The sequence below is a fragment of the Lynx canadensis genome, chromosome C1, assembly GCF_007474595.2.
Source record: "Lynx canadensis isolate LIC74 chromosome C1, mLynCan4.pri.v2, whole genome shotgun sequence".
Classification (NCBI taxonomy): domain Eukaryota; kingdom Metazoa; phylum Chordata; class Mammalia; order Carnivora; family Felidae; genus Lynx; species Lynx canadensis.
The window spans coordinates 196,756,182-196,780,492 of record NC_044310.1 but is presented as its reverse complement, the minus strand read 5'-3'; the positions used below and the strand labels follow the sequence as shown (position 1 = coordinate 196,780,492).

Sequence of the window (24,311 nt, the reverse complement as noted above, 5' to 3'; positions counted from 1 at the left end):
CAAGAGCATGTGAATATGGGTCACACACACACAAAGATGAAACGAAGCATAATGTGCAAGTAGATATTCTCAGGAGACCTGTTCAGCAGAAGGGCATAGTGTTAGATGTAATTTGTTTATTGACAATCTCCGACAATGGTGCAGTGAACCAGCAAACACCACAAAAGTAATGAATCCTTTCCTTTTTTAAGTAATTATATTTGAACAGTTCAAATTAACCTGTGGTTTGAGGCTACTGCTTGGGTGAACTAATTCGCTGATGTAATGACTTTTCTTATTTTTGCTCCAATGATTTAGGTAAGAAAGGAGGATAAATGAAAATATGGGGCCATAAGTTTATACCTTAATGGAAAAAAAAAGCAAAAAAAAACCTGCTGTTTACTGCAAGTCACATATGAAGACTGTCTCTAGCTGATCTAATGTAGGACATGATAGTTAAAATGTCAAACTAAAAACAAACAAAATTTCTGCCATGCTATGTGGCAATACTCTGAATAAAATGAGCTGAATTGAAAGAGATAGATAGTTTGTGAAAACTATTATAAAGATTCACCAATCTTTTCAAACCACAGACTGCTGTTCTGTTGGCTATCACTGCTCATTAGTGCTTGAAATCTAAGTTTGCAGGGGCTGCTGCTTATCCTGATGCCTAGGATGGTGATACCATGCTGGCATTATTGGGGCTATTATTTCTAAATAATGCTATATCATTACCTCTATGTCCCTGTCATTATTATACATAGATATTCAGTAATGAGACTCAAAGTAAAATCTCAGGGGAACTTAGGCAAGCTTTCATAGCACCTAGGACAGGTGTCACTATTGATTGTCACTCAATAAATATTAGTGGGGGCGCCTGGGTGGCTCAGTAGGTTAAGCGTCCGACTTTGGCTCAGGTTATGAACTTGCAGTCTGTGAGTTCAAGCCCCGTGTCGGGCTCTGTGCTGACAGCTCAGAGCCTGGAGCCTGCTTAGGTTTCTGTATCTCCCTCTCTCTCTGCCCCTCCCCCACTCATGCTCTGTCTGTGTCTCTCTCTGTCAAAAATAAATAAACATTAAAAAAAATTAAAAATAAATAAATGTTAGTGGAGGAAATAATTCCACTTAAGAATGCATGTCTAAAACAAGAGTATTTCATACACCACTTTTTATATTACATACTTGTAAATAATTTAGAGTTTTCCATTATTGTCTTAAAATTGAGACAGTAACCATTGCTTTCTTCAAAAAGGACTGCCTAGCATTAATGTCAATATTAAGATTCAATGGCCCATAAATGATTCCTCAATTGATGGCATAAATAACTGATGTCCTTATGAGTATGATCTCCTGCCTTTTTGTAATATAGACAAGCAGTATAGAATAGTGGTTTGACTTGTTAGGTTTGTTTCTTGTATTAATGGCTGTGTGTGATCTAGAAAATGTTGTTATGTCCTGCTTTCTAGATTTGTAATATGGGGCCAAAAATTATCATACCTACCTCACAGATTGTTGAGGATTAAATGGGGTTATCTGTGTAAAGCCTTTAACCCAGTGGATAGCACTGAACAACCGAGCTCACAATAATGTTATCTATTATTAAGGTAATTATTATCATGTGAAGAAAAGTATTTCATAGCGAAAGGGAAATTTGGTACAGAATACATAGACTAATATGTCATCCAGGATGAAGAAAATGACATCTGTTCCTTTGAAGCAATTATTTAGGAGCTGGCAATCTAATTTCCAGGACTTAAGCATTGGTTGATCTGACATCTATATCCATAGGTGCTCCCTACCTAATTTCCATATAAACAATCATCATTTTGCTATGTCTGACTTTTCTGTATATTGTAAAGGAAGCTCCCCAAAAGAGCATGTTCTTTAAATCCTTAATTGGAGCTCTTAGTTAATCGTCTTACATATGGGAAGGCTTCATTGAGGATCATGGACAAGTTTAAGGATGGCAGTGTCCTAAATATATGAGATAGGAGTTCCAGGGAGAGGGGCGTCTGGATGGCTCAGTCCCTTCAGCGTCCGACTCTTGATTTCAGCTCAGCTCATGATCTCATGGTTTGTGAGATCGAGCTATCAGCATGGAGCCTGCTTGGGATTCTCTCTCTCTCTCTCTCTCTCTCTCTCTCTCTCTCTCTCTCTTTCTTTCTCTCTTTTTCTCTTTTTCTCTTTCTCTCTCAGCCCCTAACCTGCTTGTGCTCACTTTTTCTCTCTCTCAAAATAAACAAATACATATTTTAAAAAAAGGGGGTGGGGTTGCCAGGGAGTATATTTTATTTTACCTACACAGAGATTCTTTAATTTTTTTTTAATGTTTATTTATTTTTGAGAGAGAGAGATACAGAGTGTGAGTAGGGGAGGAGCAGAGAGAGAGAGGGAGATACAGAATCCGATGCAGGATCCAGGCTCTGAGCTGTCAGAACAGAGCCCCAGGGGGGGGGCTCAAACTCACAAACCGTGAGAACATGACCTGAGCTGAAGTGTGATGCTTAACCCACTGAACCACCCAGGCCCCCTACCTACACAGAGATTCTTTAAAAGACTCTATAGACTTGGCGGGGGACTGAGGAACTAGTTAAAATAGTTCCTTAAGGAAACATATCTCCAATAAGGAAAACTAGTCCTGAGTTTCTCTTTCTACCAAAATAAAACTCTTTTGTCATAGACATAGAATACTGTTTTCTAATTCCTGACAGGAGAGTTAGAGGCTGGCAAATGTCCAATTTTTATCTTCTGAATTAGATTACACAGAAATATAAGTGAACCTGTGATATATTCTTCCATGATGTGAAGCTTATGTAAAACATTTTACTCTATGTAGGAAATGATCTCTTTTACCAGGTGGTAAAGAATAAGATTGATTTTCAAGCACAGAAAATGGTGAGCAGTAATAAAATAGTGTCCTGTCTACAGCAGTCAAGAAATTCAAAACTATATCTAGACTTACAGAACTGGACCACATTGTCTTTTAATTAAGTTCTTTTAAAATGTTAATTTCCCAAAAGATTTGCCTCTTAAAATATGTTTGTGAGAATGAATTATAGTAAGATAATGATACATTTTCCCCAATAGTTTACATTTAAAACAAGCATAATTAAGGCACCAGATTTCAGTACAGTTTTCTAGCTTCAGATAAAGATATATTTTGGTTTATTTGCTATTTCATTATTTTTTGTGGCTAAGATCAAATGGCCTTGTTTCAAAATTCAAATATTTTCACATTGAATTTACATTGATCTGTTTTTTTTAAAGTTTATTTATTTTGAGAGACAAAGCATAGGCAGGGGAGGGGCAGAGAGAAAGAGAGAGAGAGAATCCCAAGCAGGCTCCATCCTGCCAGCCACTGAGCCTGACTTGGGGCTTGAACTCACAAACTGCAAGATCATGACGTGAGTTGGACATTTAACCAACTGAGCCACCCAGGCGCCTCTACATTGATTTGTATTCTTATATAGTATTTTAAGGATGTTTGATCACAAATACCTTTAAAATAAGTAATGGAGAGGTGCCTGGGTAGCTCAGTCATTTGACATCTGACTTCGACTCAGGTCATGATCTCCCGGTTCATGGGTTCCAGCCCCATATTGAGCTCTGTGCTGACAGCTCAGAGCCTGCAGCCTGCTTCAGGTTCTGTGTCTCCCTCTCTCTCTCTGCCCCTCCCCTGCTTTTACTCTATCTCTGTCTCTCAAAAAATAAACATTAAAAAAATCTTTAAATAAGAAATGGAATCATTGCTAGTGACCATTCTATATATAATATATATTGTGTGTGCGTATATATAATTACATTTAATTTAAAATTATATTTGAGTGAACATTATGTATACTTTCCTTTCATCATCTTTCAGTTTTTTTCTGGAAACTTTTTATACTTTATTTGAAATATTATAATATTAAATATGGTTATTAAAAATCTATAAATAAAAGTTATTTTTAAATACCTAGTGACAGATAATGTTTCAGTTGATCTTTCAAGTCTTTTTAATGTCTATTTCACTTAGGTTTCCCTTTTACAAAATGAAATTATTGGTTTTAGATATATCATTCTTTTATCAAAAACATAAGTATCTTGGGCCTGGTGGCTCAGTTGGTTAAGCGTCCAACTTCAGCTCAGGTCATGATCTCACGGTTGGTGGATTCCAGCCCCACATTTGGGCTCTGTGCTGACAGCTCAGAGCCTGGAGCCTGATTCAGATTCTGTGTCTCCCTCTCTCTCTGCCCCCTCCCCTGCTCACACTGTCTCTCTTTCTCTATCTCTCTATCTCAAAAATAAACACTAAACATTTAATTTAAAAAATGTATCTTTTAGTGGTATAAAATTTGTGACACAATTATAAATTGATAGCTGTTAAGAAACAGGTAAAATGGGATCACACTTATACTATGGAATTGATCTGTTTCGATCACAGAAGTTTCATTAGTGTTTAAAAATGTCATTTTGGGTAGGATAAGAAGTCAAATCCAAGAGCAGACAATTTTTGTTTCAATAAAATGGTTTTTGTGCACATATGTGTCACATACATATTTATTGTAAGTGAAAGCTAAAACAGATTTATTTGATAATCTAAAATAGAATATGCATTACCACCAATTAATTTTAAGGCTGCTTTTTATATATAAATAATGATGCTTCCAGTCTATGGCCATACCACCCTGAATGTGCCCGATATTGTCTGATCTTGGAAGCTAAGCAGGGTCGGACCTGGTTAGTACTTGGATGGGAGATTATGTATTGCTACCAATTAATTTTAAGGCTGTTTTTTATATGTAAATAATGATGCTTCCAAACATCCATTTACTCAAGAAATGACAACAGTTCTAAATATGTATTCAGATATGAATAACAACATACTTGTAAGCTGACTTAAAATTGAAATGATGCTTGTGAGAGTCAGTGTAGAAAAGAGAATTTAATGTGAAGAGGTGTGAGCCAGGAAGAGAATGGATAAGGGATGGTGAAGCAAAAATGAGCTACATTAGTAAATATGACTACTCTTAGGGTATGCTACAGAAAACCAAAGAGAACTGGAATCATCAGGGAGATCCTGTCTTGAAGGAGGTATACTTGTTATGGATGCAGACTTGGTACCAAAGATGGGGTGGATGAGTGTGGTTAGTACTTGAAAGTGAGTTCCTCCTTAAATTTCACAATGTGGGCACCTCATTTTACCTCATCCTGGTCCAAGTCTTAGTGAATACTTGCAAGTTTCTGTCCTCTTGCTCTCCAAACTCCTCCCAAAGATTTTCTGATTGTTCACATTAAGATGAAAACCAGTGACAAACAAGATGGAGTCTCAGCCTCCTTGTGTAGAGAGTAGAGTAGAGAAAGGCTTGGGGAGGGGCAAAGGTGCATATTATCTAGTACGAGGACAGAGACAAAAGAGGATGAAGAGGGTATACACATTTAATTTTGTTCCTTTGAATATACTTGTTTTGATATTCCTCCAAGTTCTTGTACATGACCTTGAAATATTTGTGCATGTTACTGAAGAGTTGTTACATATGGCATTTCAAATTGAACATATCAATGTCTTTTTTTCTGGATTTGAAGCAGATGGAATTCCCTTATTGGAAAACATTAGTCCTCTCCTTTCCCCTTGATTAACTTTCTTGTTCTATAATTATCCTACATTGTCATAGGGATATATACTGGTGAGTAGAAATTGATAGAAAGCTGCAAAGGGCCTCTCTAATGCTTTGGCCTTGATCAAGTGTAACTGCAGTCTAAATGCTGGGGATCGTGGTGATCCCCATGGTTACTAATATATTATTATAGCTTAAAATTGTAATAACACTTATAAAGTACCTAATATGCAGATGTTCACATACCGAATGCTCAATGAATAATAGCTGTTAATTGAGTTGTCTTGTCTAGTGATTATCGCAGAATTTTTATAGAGTGGCAACAGAGCTTGGGCCATCCATGGATCATCTGATTAAGAAAACTTCAAGCAATAAATTAAAAAGTAAAAATATTGAGTTGATGCATGACATTTGATGATGAATTTGATGAATAGTTAGCAAAAGTTTTAGGGCTAATCAGTCTGAGTTTTATGTTTTGTGGTCTCTGACTAGAATTCATACATTTACTCTGATTAGAAACATTACACGTTTTTTAAAGGTTATTTATTTTCAGAGAGTGTGTGTGAGAGCGAGTGGGGGAAGGGCAGAGAGAGAATCTTACGTAGGTTCCATGATGCCCAAGCAGAACTCAGTGCGGGGCTTCATCTCATGAACCATGAGATGATGACCTGAGCCAAAATCAAGAGTCAGACACTTAGCCAACTGAGCTACCCAGGTGCCCCTGGAAAGAATATACCACATTTAAATCAAAGACTGTGCAAATGTGTCATTTCCCTACATCACAGTAATACAGCTGTCATTTACTGCACAACTACTATGTTCTAGTTATTTTACATATAATTGTTAACCCTTGCCATTTCACTGCAGCACCACTGACATTCATAGATTAGCTTGTAGAATGCCATAGAACTAGTAAGTGACAGAACAGGGATTTGATCTCATGTTTACCTACCCCTGAAACCCATGTTATTTCTACTAGATTGTGGTGTGGTGGTAGACCATAATTTGTGTATGTATGTACACACACATACACACACACACACACACACGTGTACGGCCATACTACTATATGGATTTTCTCATGTGCAACATAGAAATGCATGAAAATAATATAGTCAGTGAAAATTCTCTTAATTTAAGTTGTACATTTTAAAGTTAAGATCTATGTCATTTGGACACTCAGGAATCTCACCACAGCTGTGCAATCAAGGAATCTGTCTTTCCTTTTTTCTTTTTTTTTTTTAATGTTCTAAGTTGCATTTCTTAATGTGCTGATTTGTTTATGGGTTCTTCCAGTAATTTTTTATTAGGTAAAGATAGATATTTAAAAGGATTTTGTTATGTAAATAGTGATACTTTAAAAGCAAGGAGTCACCCATGCATTGAGGACATCAATATATCAGACTTTTAATTTTTTTTTTTTTTCAACGTTTATTTATTTTTGGGACAGAGAGAGACAGAGCATGAACGGGGGAGGGGCAGAGAGAGAGGGAGACACAGAATCGGAAACAGGCTCCAGGCTCTGAGCCATCAGCCCAGAGCCCGACGCGGGGCTCGAACTCACGGACCGCGAGATCGTGACCTGGCTGAAGTCGGACGCTTAACCGACTGCGCCACCCAGGCGCCCCAATATATCAGACTTTTAATTGACAACTTGCAAGACCTGCTTGTGATTTATAGCTCGATTACAAACTCACTCTTCCCCCTTTGCCAATGGAATTGGCAGTATTTTTTCAGCCCAGATGGTACATTAGCCTTGGCCAGCTGGTTCTCCCCATGCTGCCTCATCACAGGACCATACAGCAAATATCGCCACGTATGACCCAGTTCAATAGGTAACACATGAAGGCTTCATGCCTGGCTTTGCCCTCAGGGCATATGGAAGTGAACCTGAATGAGATTTATGCATCCAAATTTTTACACTCTATCAAGCTTCCCACAGTCATTCACTTTTCTGACCTGACTTTTGAAGCTATTTAGAGTAGACATATAGAGCTATATTATTCAGTTCTAAAATTTGGTCGTATTGTACAATTCTTAATTTTCACATTTCAGTTATTTTGCTGACTTTAAGACAATACTTTTAAAGATCTTAAGCAGTAATAGATATGTTGGAATTATAAATGCATATTTTAAGGAGTTTTAAATGTTGTAAATACAGTTTCAATAGCATCCATAAAAATAAGTGTTAGGAGAATATGTTTTGACATATTTCAAAGTCAATTTTTAATAGAGAGATTGGGTACAAACAATAGCTACCACATATTAAACTTTACAGATTGAAATGAATATATATATCTATATATATGAATGAATATACATGAAATGAATATATATATGAATGAATATATATATAAATATATATATATAATTTATACTAATTACTGTAATTCTAAGATTTAAGATTATGAATGATGAGAGGAAGTGAGATGGAGGAAAAAAAGGCTATTTACTACCAAAAAAAAAAAAATCATCTCCTGAATATATTTTAGATTATGTAAGTATAGAGGCACAAACTTCACACTTTTAGGGTACTTTCAGTTTTCTAATAGTTTTCTATTTCAAATAAAATGTGTAGGTAATTCATAAATTAATTTCCATGATAGATCATTCTACATAGTTTTTCCATTGGATTGAATTGGATAATAAAACCTTGAATAGGCTCCATATTTGTATGTTTGCAATAGGAAAATGAAATAATACCAAATGATATCCTTAGAAATGTAGTTTTATTTAGTTTGTTTTATTCATATAGTTGTTACAGTGACCGTGCTTATAAAGGATTATCTCTATTTTAACTTGGTAAATTCGGTTTTACTGTTGAAGGAAATACATTTTTTGTGTGTTCAATATCAATTCTGATTCTGATTTTCTAAGGGAACTGGAAAAGGAAAATAGTTTTTAGTATCTAAAATAGTGGGGCGCCTGGGTGGCGCAGTCGGTTAAGCGTCCGACTTCAGCCAGGTCACGATCTCGCGGTCCGTGAGTTCGAGCCCCGCGTCAGGCTCTGGGCTGATGGCTCAGAGCCTGGAGCCTGTTTCCGATTCTGTGTCTCCCTCTCTCTCTGCCCCTCCCCCGTTCATGCTCTGTCTCTCTGTCCCAAAAATAAATAAACGTTGAAAAAAAAATTAAAAAAAAAATAAATAAAATAGTATATATATGTGTGTGGTGTGTGTGCATACATATCGTCTTATATCATGCGTTATGTATATGTGTCATATGACTTTTTCTTAACCCATTGAGATAATTTTAATTTAAATCTGAAAAAATTATGTATGATAATGGTTCTTTGCATAAATTTTTAATAAAGTTTGCTGTCTGCATCAGTTTTGACAAGCTTTTTAAAAAGTTATTTGGAGCTATTTTTCAATATTGAGAGCTACATTAAATTAAAAAAATAATAATGTTTATTTTTGAGAGTGACAGAGCCCAAGTAGAGGAGGGGCAGAGAGAGAGGGAGACAGAATCCAAAGCAGGTCCTAGGCTTTGAGCTGACAGCACAGAGGACCCAAACCCACAAACCCCAAGATCATGACCTCAAAGTCAGAAGCTAAACCAACTGAGCCACCCAGGCTCCCTGAGAACTACAATAAGTTTTAAAGTAATGAGATTTTTTTTATTATGGAGTGGTTTTTTAAAATTATTTTTTAAAATTTATTTTTGAGAGACAGAGAGAGACGAGCACAAGTGGAGGAGGGGCAGAGAGAGAGGGAGACACAGAATCTGAATCAGGCTCCAGGCTCTGAGCTACCAGCACAGAGCCTGACTCTGGGCTGGAACCCAGGAACTGCGAGATCATGACCTCATGACCTGAGCTGAAGTCAGACGCTTAACCAGCAGAACCATCCAGGTGCCCCTAGGGAGTAATTTTTTTAAATAAATCTTTTGGGGAGCCTGGGTGGCTCAGTTCGTTGAACATCTGACTCGATTTCAGCTCAGATCATGATCCCAGGGTCATGGGATCGAGCCCCACATTGGACTCCACACTCCACGCTGGGAATCAGTCTCCTCTCTCTCTCTCTCTCCCAAAATATTTTTTTTTCTGGAATTCTTATAATAAGAGTTCTTGAGCCTTTTTCTAGTTTGCTGTTTTGATTTCCATTCACTAACTTGCATTAAAAAATGAAAGTGAAGGCAATCTTTTCTGAGTTTTAAACATACTTTTACTTAACATATTCATTACATTTATTGATATATAAATTATAAATTTAAGTCCTTATTAACCTTTTGGTTTCATACAAAAGGGTCAAATGTTTATAAACTTTTGACTGCCCTCTTTTCTTTTTTCTATAAACACCATAATACTGTTGCATCAATTGTCACTGATATCATCAATAATCTAAATTGTTTACTACCATGTATTTACAATTAAACATAATTAAAAAATACCTGATTATATTTGTCTCAATTTTTTCAGGTTGGTTGATTTCAAGTCTAAGCTAATTCGAATAGGGGAATCGTCATGCTTAATTATATCATTACTATTTTTTACCTATGATATCTCTCATAGAAATTAACATCACAGTTAATATTAATCCTAGCAATTGGTGGAATATTCAGAAATCACTGAACTACTACTGGTAAGAATTAAGTTCTAGTTACATTTCTGCCACTAAGAAATTCTATTAAGCACTCTTACTTTCTGAAACTTATTCTTTATTTATAAAGTTAGAAGGTTGGAGAAGATCCTTTCTAAATTTATTTCCAATTATAAAATGAAAGTATGATTTTAAACTATACTTTAAAAGTCTTTGAGTAAGAAATCTTTAAGTCAGAGACATTTTTTAGTAGCTGGGAATCAGGTAGAAGTCAGAAGAGGCATTTGGTAAGTGAAAAAGTTGGATTTTTTGAATTCAAAATTGTTTATTTTCAAGCAAACAAAAAACCTAAATTATCTTTTTTCAAAAATTTATTTCCAGAATTATAGCCAAAGATATTAAAGATTATAGTACTTCAACCTCCTTTTCCTCATCTGTAAAACAAATACTGTTTCATAAAGTGTTGTGATGACAAATTCTATAACAAGTCAAATATTTGGCCCCAGTAAATTTAGTTATATTAATGTTTTCTATAATCATAAATACATGCATTCCAGAAAACACACAGGGAATTTTATTGTAACAGTCCACAGAAAAACTACAAACTATTTTCCTTTTTCCTTTTCTCACTGAACTAGTTCTGAAGGAGCCTAGTAAAATACATTTGAAAAGTATTTACGGTGTTATGAGGAGAATGCTTGTTAAGAATTTGCTATACAGTTCGTTAAATTTGATTTCTCTTTTTAACTAAGTATTCAAATTAAGTTACAAGTTATGTATATACTAAAACTATTCAGACTTTGTAACTCAGATAAAAAAAACAAACAACTAAATAGCACCTGTGATACAACCACACATTTAAAGAATATTTTATCATTCTTGTACAAATGAGCCTAACTTACCATTATCAATGAAATTAGCTTAATTTTAATGCAAATTGTTCACTTTCCATAGGAAAAAAAAAAAAAAAAAAAAAAATCCAGTATAAAGCCTTTATAAAACACAGGATAGGATTATGTTAAAGCTGATTAAAATACATGCAGGATTATACTCCTAAATGTTCCTTAGCATCGTCTGTGTCTCTGTGTTCTCTTTTATTATTTTGCACAGTCTGTAGGAAGTGTTGTTGCCATGGGCTGTATAAAAGCTGTTTCAATCTTAAACATGCTTGGACAGATAAGGGTATTATACAACTACTCAGGTCTAAATGGCTGGAGCTCTCTTTCCCATAATAAGTTTCCTGCTCCATCAGGCAGTGCGGTTTGGTAGAGGTAATATTTGGAAGAAGTAGCCACAGAAAACACCAGAATATATGGAAACAATTGTCTTTTCTCTGGGGTCTCTTACAGACTTCAACTAGAGTAATCATTTGTACACATGAAAACATACACTCTCATTGTGCTTGCGTTTTTCAGTCTTGCTCTGTTAGACTCTAGGCTCCATGAAAATAGTTTTTCTTTTTTGTTTTTTTGTGTATACCCTGCCTGGCATACTGCCTACTACATAGTACATGTTGAGTATTTTCGTTATTATTCCATTGATATACCTTCACTCCTAACATGTACACAAAGACATACACATAAGAAAAGAAACATAGCATAGCATGTAAAATGTGACTGTCACATTTTACAATTGGTGGTCTGTCATTATGGAAAAAGCATCTCACTAGTAAGTAAGAGATCTTGCCTCTTTGGAACTCTTCTAATTACTTGTGTGCCCTAAGGAGCCTCTCCTCCCTGAGGCACAGATTCCATAGCTATTAAACAAGAGAGGTGATTTCTAGGCTCTGTTCCCACTGAATCCTATGAATCTAGAATTTTTAATTTACATTCTGGATTTAAAATTTTCACTCCTTTTACTTAATAATTTTATATGGTAAAGACCATTTACAGTCATATCAAACAATGCCTATAGTATTATGTCTATATGCATGCATTTGTATATATAATGGTAGCTGGAAGGTTACTGATCAGACTTATAGTGCTGATTATGGGGGGTGAGAGAAGAGGAGAGCAGGACTATGTGTGCATGTTAAAATGGACTTTGCTTTCTTCTCCTTTCCTCTGCATTTAGGATACACACACATACCCACACACAAATATACTGCTTAAGTCATTTTAAAAATACAAATATGAGAGTAAAAAGGCTGAAACAGATGCTAATATGGTGTGGGGAAATAGGTATTTGCTATATTCCTTTTTTATAATTAAAAAAAGACTGCTAATTAGGTTATATGAATTGTTGGCTCTTAAACTTACATGTGACATTTTTATAGTTAAGGATTTGGATATATGCTAGAGATAGGTGAGATATTTCCCCTCTACTTACATACTGCCTTTTGCAAGGCTGACAGGTTTAGTCTCAGTTAAATCTTCTATAGAATTTGTATGATAGAGAATCTGGATTATATTCAAAACTCGTAGGTTAAAATTCTAATTTCAGGATGCCATAATTTGAGCTAGTCTCTCCAATTAAGCTTTTGTTTGTTTATTTTTTAATCAAAATAATTCTACTTGGAAAAAGTGAGGAAACAAAAAAGCCCCTATAATACTGCCACTTGCTTTGTTCCTTAAAACTTTGTTGTAGTAGTTAAATCCCTAGTTAGTAACTGCCCTTCCAGTAGACTAAATTTGCCCTCAAATACTCAGACAGAACTCCCATTGGGCCCAATTCTGCTGTCCTCCTTCAGGCAAGAAGTCCCTTTGAATTTAAATAGTCTCACTCAGGTACTATATTAATAGGCACCAAACATGCACAAAGAAAGACAGTAAAGGGGAACTTTCTTGTGTAAGCATGGCTGACTCAGTATCTTGAGGTATCCCAACAAATAATCTGTAAATAATTTGGGCAATTACAAATTTTCCATCAGATATTCACTAACTCAGAGAATTTTTCATGAATCCTTTCTGTTCTGCTGAATGCAACTTCTATTAAAGTAACTATCACGTATCCAAAGATACTGTAGGCACCACCTTTTAAGAACCCAGAAGTTTACTACTTAGAAAAATGCTATCTATTAGATTGTCTGACTATTCTAAAATAATCAAAATAAACAAGTGAAGGCAGATTTCGAAGTTAGTAAATTTTTTTTAAGAAAACACATTTTTCAAATTAGTATTAGTGGAAAGCAATATTTCAAATCACCCTCATTTTATTTAAAGGGCATGATGAATTATATAGCTAAGGCTGGCCTTAAGCATAATTGGAGGTTCAATAGTTTTTATCTTCAGTTTCTGTCCTTTCCTTCCCTGTGTTCTGCTCAGCTGTACAGGAGGCTCCTTGGGTTTCCCAAGGCTCTCAGCCTAGTGGTTCCCTGAGGTCTCCCATACTTTATTCTTTCTGATATCTAAGCTTTCTCCTTCCTACCTTTCTGTATAACATCTGCTTTTAGAAACAGTCCTTCCATTTGATAACCCAATAGAATAAATGAAACACAAAGTGCAAATGAAAGGAGATCTGGTGAGAGCCTCCTTGTAGGTGGGAAGGTCTTTCCCAGAGCCTCAAATCAAGACCGAGAAGAAGCTATAGAGTTACAGTTAACAGTGGAATTAATGAGTTCATAGTTCTTCAAACACATTAACACTTACACAGAGCTTTCATGATATTTTCTCTGCCTGAAGCACTGGTCTATCCCCATTTTATTCTACTATTGTCTTCTGTACCTTTAAATAAGAGTGCATGGGTTGTGTATGATTGAAACGTAGTCTAACCTAAGCAAAGATATTCTGTTAGATCACAAAAATAGGAAGTCCAGAAATGATTTAGTCTTCTTTTTTTTTAATTTTATTTTTTTGAGAGTGAGCAGGGGAGGGGCAGAGAGATAGAGGATCTGAATCAGGCTCTGTGCTGACAGCAGAGAGCCTGATGCAGGGCTGGAACTTACAAACCAACGAACCCTAAGATGGTGACCTGAGGTGAAGGCAGACGGTTAACTGACTGAGTCACCCAGGGGCCCAGTGTTTTTAAGCACACATAGATCCAGGGATGCGATCATGTTATTAGGACACCGTCTCACCATCTTAATGTCTCAGCTCTAGTTTTCTCTCTTCTGGCTTTATTCTTAGTAAGACTTTCCCCAAATTGTGATAAAAAAAGGCTCAAAGCAGTTCTGTTCTCCTGTTGTTTTCATAGTTGCGCTCTTACTGCAAAGAACATGTCTCTTGTCAGATAGCTCCCATCACTGTGAATAGGGAAATAAGGTCACATCATTGAGGATGAATCATATGGTTGTTCATGTCATAGGTAGGCAGAGGAATAAGTTTACAAGAATTCTTTAGAACAAATTCACTTTAAAATTGAATTTTTAAAATCCCATTAATAGGGGAGAGGGTAAAAGGAAAAACATGTTGAAGAGACAAAACTATGACCATCACTGTTCATGATAGAGCTTATCAAAAGTTGTAACTATGTATGGGTTTTGGCTGTCTTCTTCACTACAATTCTGTGAGAAATAGAGATTGTTCGCTACTATGTACCAGTGCCTATTACAATTCATTATTTGTATTAAGAAATCAGCAAATATTGGGGTGCCTGGTTGGTCAGTTGGTTAAGTGTCCAACTTCAGCTCAGATCATGATCTCACGGTTTGTGAATTCGAGCCCCATATTGGCAACTGTGCTGACAGCTCAGATTCTGTGTCTCCCTCTCTCTCTCTGCCCCTCTCCCACTTGTACTCTGTCTCTCTCTCTCAAAAATAAACAAAACACTAAACAGCAAATATTTGTTTCTGTAATTGACTCATTTAATCTTAAATATTTTCTTCATCTTAAAATTGGAAACGGAGGCCCAGACAAGTTATGTAACCCATCTTTAGAGATTATATGTTGTGACTTTATATAGCATACAGATTCTTAAAAATTAATAATGTTTTTTGTAAATGTTACAGGTAATATAGAAACCAGTATAGATTTAGAAACTTCGTGTGTTTAGTAAGTTTTAGATAAAAAAAAAATTAATGTTTATTTATTTTTGAGAGAGAGAGACAGAGAGAGAGAGAGGTGGAGTATGTGAGCGGGGAAGGGACAGAGAAGAGGAGACACAGAATCAGAAGTAGGCTCCAGGCTCTGAGCTATCAGCACAGAGTGCAACGTGGGGCTCAAACTCACAAGCCATGGGTTCATGACCTGAGCCGAAGTCAGACGCTTAACGAACTGAGCCACCCAGGCACCCCCAAATTTTTTTAACATACTTAGTATGAATCCCTTATGTTTCTTCTAGGCCCCCTTAAAATATTAGCACAGCTTTAACAAAATAATTTCCTTTTGAAGTTAGTCACATTTTACAATAATAATGTTAATATTTGAGAAAAGCTTTTGTAAACCACAAGAACCAAAGTAATACTACTCAGTTGCCCATTTTGGAAACAAGTAACACTAAACTAATATGAGCTTTTCCCTTAGAAGTATCGGTCTCAGTTAAATTTAAAATCATCATAAGGGAACAACCAAGGGGACAAACTCATGTCATCCATTATGAATTATTTGAATATGTCAAACCTGAATTAAATGTCCTTAATACTATGAAATGTGAAGAAAAGCAGTCATGTAAAACTTACACATATATGATAAAGCCATTAACCCACATGGAAACATGTAGAAAGAAATAAGGAGTCTACCATTTAGGAAAATTGTTTTTACATACATGCCTGGTTATTTTTGAGCCTAAATGTTAAGACTTTGCATTTGTGTGGTTTCTACTTCAAAAGCTGAATATTGTAAATGTGAGTGGGCATTGATACAAAGTCTTACATGATAAATCCATTTCTGATGCTCATTGTTTTGTAATTTTTATGCTCTTAACATAAACCATTTAGTTTAAGTACTTAGCTGATTTTTGTTTTGCATTTATTATAAGCTAAGTGTCTGTTAATAACTATTCACTGTACATTCCATATATTTGTCAAAATCATTTCCATGATTGTTTTGATTCTTAATCTAGGTTGACTCTATAACTAGTATTTGAGACCATAGATATTTTGATTCCTATACAAATAGCTGTGGCTTAACGCCTAACCCATTACCTATTCAGTCTTCTCGTGGATTTTTGTCATCATGGCAAAAAAGCTGTGTGAAATTACTAACAATTTTGGCTACAGTCTCTTTTGGAATGTTTGTTGTCCTTAGAGACTCACAGCAGGCAAAGAAATCACTGTCCCCTTCAACAACCTGTGCTTTCCTGAAATATTGGCTTTGACAAGCCTGCAGGGGTGAGAAATAATTTTGTGTGTGAGGGTTTGCACTTCATGGGTGTCTTTCTGAGTTTATTACCAGGAGGAAATGGAAAGAAAGCCATTCTCACCCTTACCTTAAACCAATAATTATATGACCATGGTGCTGAATGATTGACTCAGCTTTGGGGAAAGTGTATACTGAGCCCTCTTAGATAGAAGCTAGTACCTGGAACTCACTGATTGATTATATTGATATAAATATCAGCAACTCTAATAATTGGCTACCTTGTCTTCCTAGAACTTCTATCTCTTATGTCTTGTTTTTTCTTGTTTTGGACTATCAACTTAGAGCCACATTATGAGAGGAACCAGATTGTCAATATCTAGTTGCTATCACATGTGCTACATGTCAGGATGCTATGTCTTACTCCTCTTCAAAAAACTCATCAGGAAACACCAAGGATTATTGAAATTCTGTGCTGTTGTTTAATATTCAAAAAGAGCTCTTTCCAGAGGGATCTGCAAGCTATCCTGATCTTTGTAAACACCTTCATGTAGTCTTTTGAAAATAATGTGGTCAGATTACCAAGGAGAAAATAAACTAAAGGGGGAAAATACAATTTCACATATGTCTAGGTATAAGTAAATTATTTTTTTTCCAAGGACAAGAAGCAAGTAACATTTGTGTATGTTTGCTATGGAATACAGAGGTTGAAGGATACTCATATACTCTGTCAAATACTTTGAACAAGTGAGCTGCTAAGCTTAATGCAGACAGAATATTTGAAGTAGACTACAAATTGAAATGCCCCAGAAATCTTTTATCAATTGGGCCTTATGTTCACTCTTGTAATAAAGAGGCTTTTGGAGTTTATATGCCACAGTCTAATAGGTGACTGTTTAATGGGATTTACATTCACTCAAACAAAATTAGGCTGGTAAAAGACAATGCAACATGCTGTAATGTAAATGGACTGACGGCAGAATTAAATGTTTGTGGAAACAGGGCAGCAGATCTATCAAGAGCTAATTAGACAGAGAGTTCAGAGGCAGACTTGGAAGTAAACAGTATCAACAAAGAAAGAAAGAGAGCAAGAATGGAGGGGAAAAAAAGACCTTTTGTGAGGGGAAGAAAAGGAGCTATACAAAAGTTATTTAATTAGAAACTCAGATGGAGTCTCTCCCATGAGAAAAACTTATATTGTTATCTGAACCTGTTGATAATATTAAGTTGAATAATAACTTAGATAAATTATTATGTGTCTGAGTAGTTCTTTGTTATAATTGGTATTTGAATATTTGGCTTTAATAGCACTCTTCACACGGTGACTTTCCTAGCTATGTTCAATCTATCCGGAAAAAATTTTTTTTGGATATCTTTGTGTATCTTTGAAGTTTTTCTAACAGAAAGAATATCTTTGAAGTTTTTCTAATAGAAAGAATAACACTAAGACAAAGAAGTTTGGGGCTTTATTTAGTAAGGAAGGACGAAGGGCTAAATTGGCAATAAACAATAAAAATAAAGAATAACAACTTTGGATTTGAGTTTCAATTAGCATGTGGATAAATATAATATTTTTTAAATTTAAAAATTTTTAAACAAACTCTTTTCATAGTATTTCACTATAGTCACTATTTTTCAGCTGAGCCATTGTATAGGGAAAATAATCCAGCTTTTGGTATAGTTGAGAAACTGCTTTTATGAAATAAATCAGGATCTATATGCTTGATATTTAAAGTAGTAAGGCCTAATTCCTTGATTCACTTTCTTTTTAAATCTCATATTCAGCATTTAAATTAGCATTGCATAAATCGTTTTTCATTAAAAAAAGAATTTAATGAATGTGTTAGGGTTTAAAATTATTTTTATGGAGTGTAAGGGGTGGTATATATCTTGTTTTGCATGAAACCAAAAGTAAATCAGATATACCTCAAGATATTTGCATTCTGCTAAGAATATATTTTAATTATAATCTTTCAATTTGTTTAGAATTGCTCTGTACTTCATGCTCTGTTGCAAGTATCAAGTGGGTTAATATATGTGAAAGTGCTTTGAAAATGATGGAGTACTGTTATCATTAACGGAGAATCTCTAAGCATTTATGAGATACTATTGCTATGCTGATGGGCATATGGATTTGTAAATGACAAATGTTCTATTGAGTAGTTAAACCCAATAGTTCAAGTCAGACGGATTGCTTTTTTGCCTCCTGTACTACACAAACAAGAATTGTTCTGTGGACATGTTCTAGATTGTTTGTGGTTTGGTTAATCCCTAAAATCCATGATCTGCATTACTGTCAGCAGTTAATGCCCTGAGATTGCTTTATTCTTTAATGAAAAGATCAGTAAGATTAGATTGTTTTGTCCTTGCCATGGAAATAGACCAAGTACGAATGCCCAGTTTCTCTTGGTGGAGTTCCAATCTGTCTCTGACCCAGAAATATAGGTGGTATTTGGCAGTTTTTCTACCCACTTGTGACAAAGACATCTATCTCGCTTATTTATAAAATAGAGAAACTGGATTGGGTCAATTTTAACAGTAGGTGCATTTTCTTTCTAAACATTCTAAACTTGTAAGGCAGGATCCCCTTAACTTTCAGTGGTATTGCCAGTGTTCCCAAATCTTGGCTAATTATCAAAATCACCTGGGGAGCCACTTAAAAATACAAATTCCCAGGCACCCTCCTTGGAGATTCTGATTCAGTGGGTCTGGGGCGGAGCCAAAAAAATCTCAAGTGACTCTAATGATTAGCGAAGTTAGCCAAGTTAGGAAAACACTCATGGAATGGAATAAAATATATTCCACTTACATTGGTTCATAATAAATAACAAACATATAATTTACCCTAACTTGCCTTGAAATGTTTCTGAAATAATGTAATGGACAGACGCAAGGTATGCATGTGACTGCATACTAGCTACAGCATCTCCCAGAGCCCGTGTCCTTCCATTATTAATTAGGGTGATAACACCACATCACAGGATGTTGTTATGAGAAAGAGAGATTTTGGAAAAAGAAAGTGGTTTCAAGAGCTCAAAGAGCTGCTTTAGCACTGGTGGTTAGTAATAACTGTGACTGGTATTTGGGAGACGGTTCTAGTCCCAGCCGTGTCACTTGAGTCGCTTTGTGACCAATTTTACAATCATTTCAGCTTTCAGAATTTCACTTCCCTTATCTATAAAATGAGGGGATTGGAAAAAAAATACCCCTGAAGTCCTGCCAGGTTAATTTATATAGACAGCATTGAGTTCTGCAACATATTCCAAATGGTAGAAGAGAACTTCAGGGCTATTTAGTGAGCATCAGTGAACATTATGATTACCTGAGAGATTGGACATTGTCCTAAATGTAACTTATAAATGATCAAATTATTCATTATAAGTTTGGGTATGACATCAAATGATTCTTAAATATAATTTTACACCTTGATAAATAATGCATGAATATATGTTATATATACATATATGATTTCTTTGGACTTGTGATTTTATAAATTCATCATGTACTCAAATTGTATATATTTTATAGTTTGTTTAGACAATTGATTTTACTATAGCACTTTATGCCACATTGTAGCAGAGTTGCACAGACTACACTTGTTGCTATTTACTAGGCCTAAAATTCTATGCCACACATATAGGCACAGAATTTAAGTGAAGAGAAAGATACTATTTGAGCAATGATGGAAAATTGATACACTAATTTAAGCTCTGTGGTATTTAATGAACCACATAATGTGCCATAGAGACTTCAGAGCTTTAAATGTAGACATTCTCTAGAAACAATGCACTGCCTTGTAAGGAGAGAACAAGATGGCAAAGAGCTGAAAGAAACCAGAGTGATCCAGATGGCTGGAACACGGAGAGCTTGAGCAAGTGATATGAATGAAATGGGTAAGTCTGACTAATACAAATAATTTTTTTAATGTATGATGACAGAGGAACCAATGGTGAGATGGATAATTTGCATTTCCCAAATACCTATATTTGTCTGGGTTATCACATTCATTTAGAAGGAAATCTTTTAGTCTGATTAACAGATTTTACATCTTTAAAGAAAAAATTTCACCTGTTGTGTGTCTTTTAAACTAGACACTAATTCCTATAACATCTCACAATTACATTTTACAAATAATGTAATTTACATACTACTTTAAATATTGTGGGAAGAGGGAGGCAAATTCACCAGGATATTTTAGAGAAAATCAGTTAATGAAACTAGCAAACTAATTAGAGGAGGGAAAAGGAAAAATTGAGATCTATGACTCTTTCAAGTGATTTTCAAAATTACAACTGTGCTTGTTAGAACAAGAAAAATGAGGGGCCATTGATATTACTTAGAGAGAATGGGAAGAACAGTTTTAATAAATAATTCCTGAGGGGATGTGATTTTTTCCCATTTTTCATTACCATTCCTCCCCTCAATTTCATTGTTTGAGGGTCAAGCAAGTTTAGATTACAGTTTTGAATATGTCAGGTCTACTGTCCAGTTCTGATTCTTTTGATCATGAGAAGCATAACTTCTCGAGCCCCTGTTTCTGATACCTTAAGTGAAAGCTTTGGATGAATAGATTTCCAGGGCCCCTCCTCAATTCTAAACATCTATTTCCAAGTCTTCAGTCTATCTTTCAGCTTAATTCCATTCAGTGTGCTTTCATTATATGTTCTGCATGTTTTCCCACTTTGCTTTGCTCCTTTCTATCATCTAATTGCATTGTTCTGAAGTTGACTCTGGGATAAATAAAGTTACCTGACTGACACATTCCAGATGGAAAATGTTGCTCACTTCAGGAAAAAAAAAAATGTCTAGAAGATATTTAAGGCATGTTTAGGAGCAACTTCTTGTAAGTTTAAAAAGTGGTCAAACTTTTGCCTAATTTATTATAAAAATTTCTGATATTGAATATTGATTTTTTTCTTGTCATTGAGGAAAACTGTTTATGAATCACTTCATTCTTCATCAAACTTCCAGCATCTGTTAAGATTTTTTGTTTCTTTTCCTCATACATTTGTAGTAAATTGGCCATTCTGAGGGGACACCATGTGCCCTTACATAAGGGACTTGGTTTTGACAGAATGGATTTTCATGTCTGACCTTAGAAATAGGTTGGTTGCAATAAGAAATATTAATGAACATGTGCTCCTAGTAAAAAAATGGCTGTATATCCAACAACTACTACATTTGTGGAAGCAAACTGGATGCCTACTATTTAAACAGGTAATGAGGTACACCTTTCATTGTTTATTCAGTCTGTGCTGGCATCACATGGTCATTTAGGACCTCATTTTATTTTCAAATAATTTATTTCCCATCTGCTGAGGCAGATTTTCAAGTTCTTTTTAAAGAACATATCTTTCCATTGTAATTCGGTTACAGACACCACAATTATTTTAATGTTGTTTGATCTTTGTTAAAAATGAATAAGTTCTGTTAGGAGATCATTCTTTTCTAAAACTTTGGAATATAATTACATTACTCTTTTACAATTAAGCATTTTTAGCCTGTTCATGCAAGGACTTTTTATACCCTTTACTGGATTAAAGTGTTCTCCTTAATTTAAGTACTCTCTTTAGAAACTAATGACCTGAACATTCATAAGATTCCAATTTAACTTTAAAGGGAAAAGTTTGCATTTCAACACAAATAATAAAACTGATAAAGTTTCATCAACTTTTGAAAGAAAAGCAAGTGTCTTGCATTGGCATATTTGCTGAGAGAGGATGATCCTATACATACTTTGATTAATTAGCAAAATAAAAGTTACCTCATGACATTAATATGAAGGCAGATTTTGAGAAAAATTGATAGGATGAGGAGGAACGGCAATAAAATATGATGGTCGTAGGATTAGCCTTTGAATCATTATGAACACTTACTGCTTTGATGATAATAATTATGACATAAAAGTGCAGCTGATTTTCTTTAATAAAATAGGATCATTAAGTTACAGAATTATGAAATATAAACTGTATCTCCCCTTTCATCCTCTCTCACATTCCCATCACAAATAGAAATCAACATTCTATTAGTTGAATGAAGTTTCAATATTTTCCTCATGAAATTTTAATAATTCAGATGTATAAACCTAAATGGAGAGCTGAAAGAGGTAGGTTTGATGGCAAGTATCAAATCTGATATTTTACAGATTTTTTTAATTATTATCTGCAAAAGTTCTAGAAAGCAAAGGAAATTTAGTTTACGTGGAGACATTCAGTATAGAGAAAATTTTATTAATTATCCCATTCTCTTCTACCCTTGTAACATTATTTGTAAAATATTTATTTAATAATTCATCTCTTTATGTCACACTAAAATGTACACAAACTCACATTAAAGGGTTATGTTTAATTGTTCTGATATACTTAAAAAAAAACCTTTCCTCAGAGAGGGATGAATTTATAATCTGTAAAGTATATGCAAAAGGAATCATCCAAAATTTTTATGATCCCTGAAGTATAGTTATATCCTGTGTCTCTGACATAGATCCAGAATAGAGCTCCAAAATCCAAACAAATGCTATGCGTGATTAATTTTCTGTATGGATATGAATGTTAATTGGGTTTTTAAAGTGAACAATTATGCTAGGAAGTGTGGCAAATCAACACTTTTTTCAAATATTGATATATTAATTTTATTAATTTTTTTTAAGGAAAGTTTGCTTTTTTACTTCCATTGTCAAATAACAGCTGCCAGATGTGCCTAACTTTTAATTCTTTCATTTTTAAGGTGTAGTAAAAGAATAGAAAAATTGTTCTGTGTGATTTGCAGATTTCAGCTAGACTGTGTTTTTGCGTAGAAGAGTCGTCAAATATGGAATGATAACAAATCAGAATTTAAATGTACAAAGCCATTATGTGACTGGTGTGACCTAAAATGAATCAGGTCTACTTGACTCAATGTGGTTTTTCTACGTAAAACCCAGAAGCTGTGCTGCTTTTCCCCATCCCTGGAAAGTCCATAAGGCTTTCATTGTGTAAAGATAGAATTGTATCCATCCATCTCCATTTTAGTAGAAGTATAAATTCAATTACATTTGGTAAAGTTAAAAAGAAATCTTCAAATTGTCCATTACACAAAAATAAAATAAAGAACCCTTGTGCTGACTAGTTGGCCCATGAGCAGAAATAAAATGTCACTTACATTATGGCAATTTCTATAGATTGAAGTACTACTATTTTATGTGGCGGATTTTATATAGACATAGGATAGACAAAATTCCAACAAGAAAAACACACTGCTGTTTTCCCTCTGTATTTCTTGTTGCAGTGTTTAAAGTACAGAACAGGTCATGGCTTAAGAACCCTTGTCATATTTAACAACATTAATGGCAACTGCTGAAAAGGTCTGAGATTTTTAAAAATAAACAATCAAGAATGGATTATAGTGTTACTGATTTTATCACAATGAAGTCCTTATTGAAGAGTAGTCATCAGATTTTTCAGCTTGTTTCTACTGATAGCATGATGATTTAAAAGTATATATTTTCCAGAATATACCTTGAAGCATAATAGCCATCACTCCTTTGTTTATTAATTTGTACAGTCCATTCAGTAAGCAACTCTTCTTTCATTCATTTGAAATGAAATGAACCTACCCATGTTTTGTTCCAGGTTTTGTGTCTATGTTGGCATATAAAGGGAAACAGGAAAAGACAAGGGACCTTGAGTCTAGGGAGGAAAATCAAGTAATAAACATGTAGGCAGGACACAAAAAAACTTCGTTATGGTGGGCATTCTTTTTGATGGGGTGATCAGGGAAGACCTCTCTGTGGAGGTGATGTATGAATGGAGACCTAACGAACAGGACGCAGCCAGCCATAAAAAGATCTGGTGATTTATTAGCACCAAAATATTTCAGGCTTTAGAGTAGGCCCTGGAAATGCAGTGAGGAATGAAATGAGATAATGCCTTCAAGGAGCTCACAAAGAATATATTTTTCTTACTTATTTGGGGATGAGATCATTTGGGATCCATTGCAGTCACAAAGTCCCATTCGTTCAATAAACACACATTAAAACATATTAAA

At 34.8% G+C, this 24,311-nt stretch overlaps 1 pseudogene; it reads right to left on the bottom strand.

The window, feature by feature from the left end:
• The window catches only part of LOC115519908, a 170,972-nt pseudogene extending 147,088 nt beyond the window's left edge, over window positions 1-23,884 (bottom strand).
• Between the last annotated feature and the right edge of the window lie 427 nt (window positions 23,885-24,311).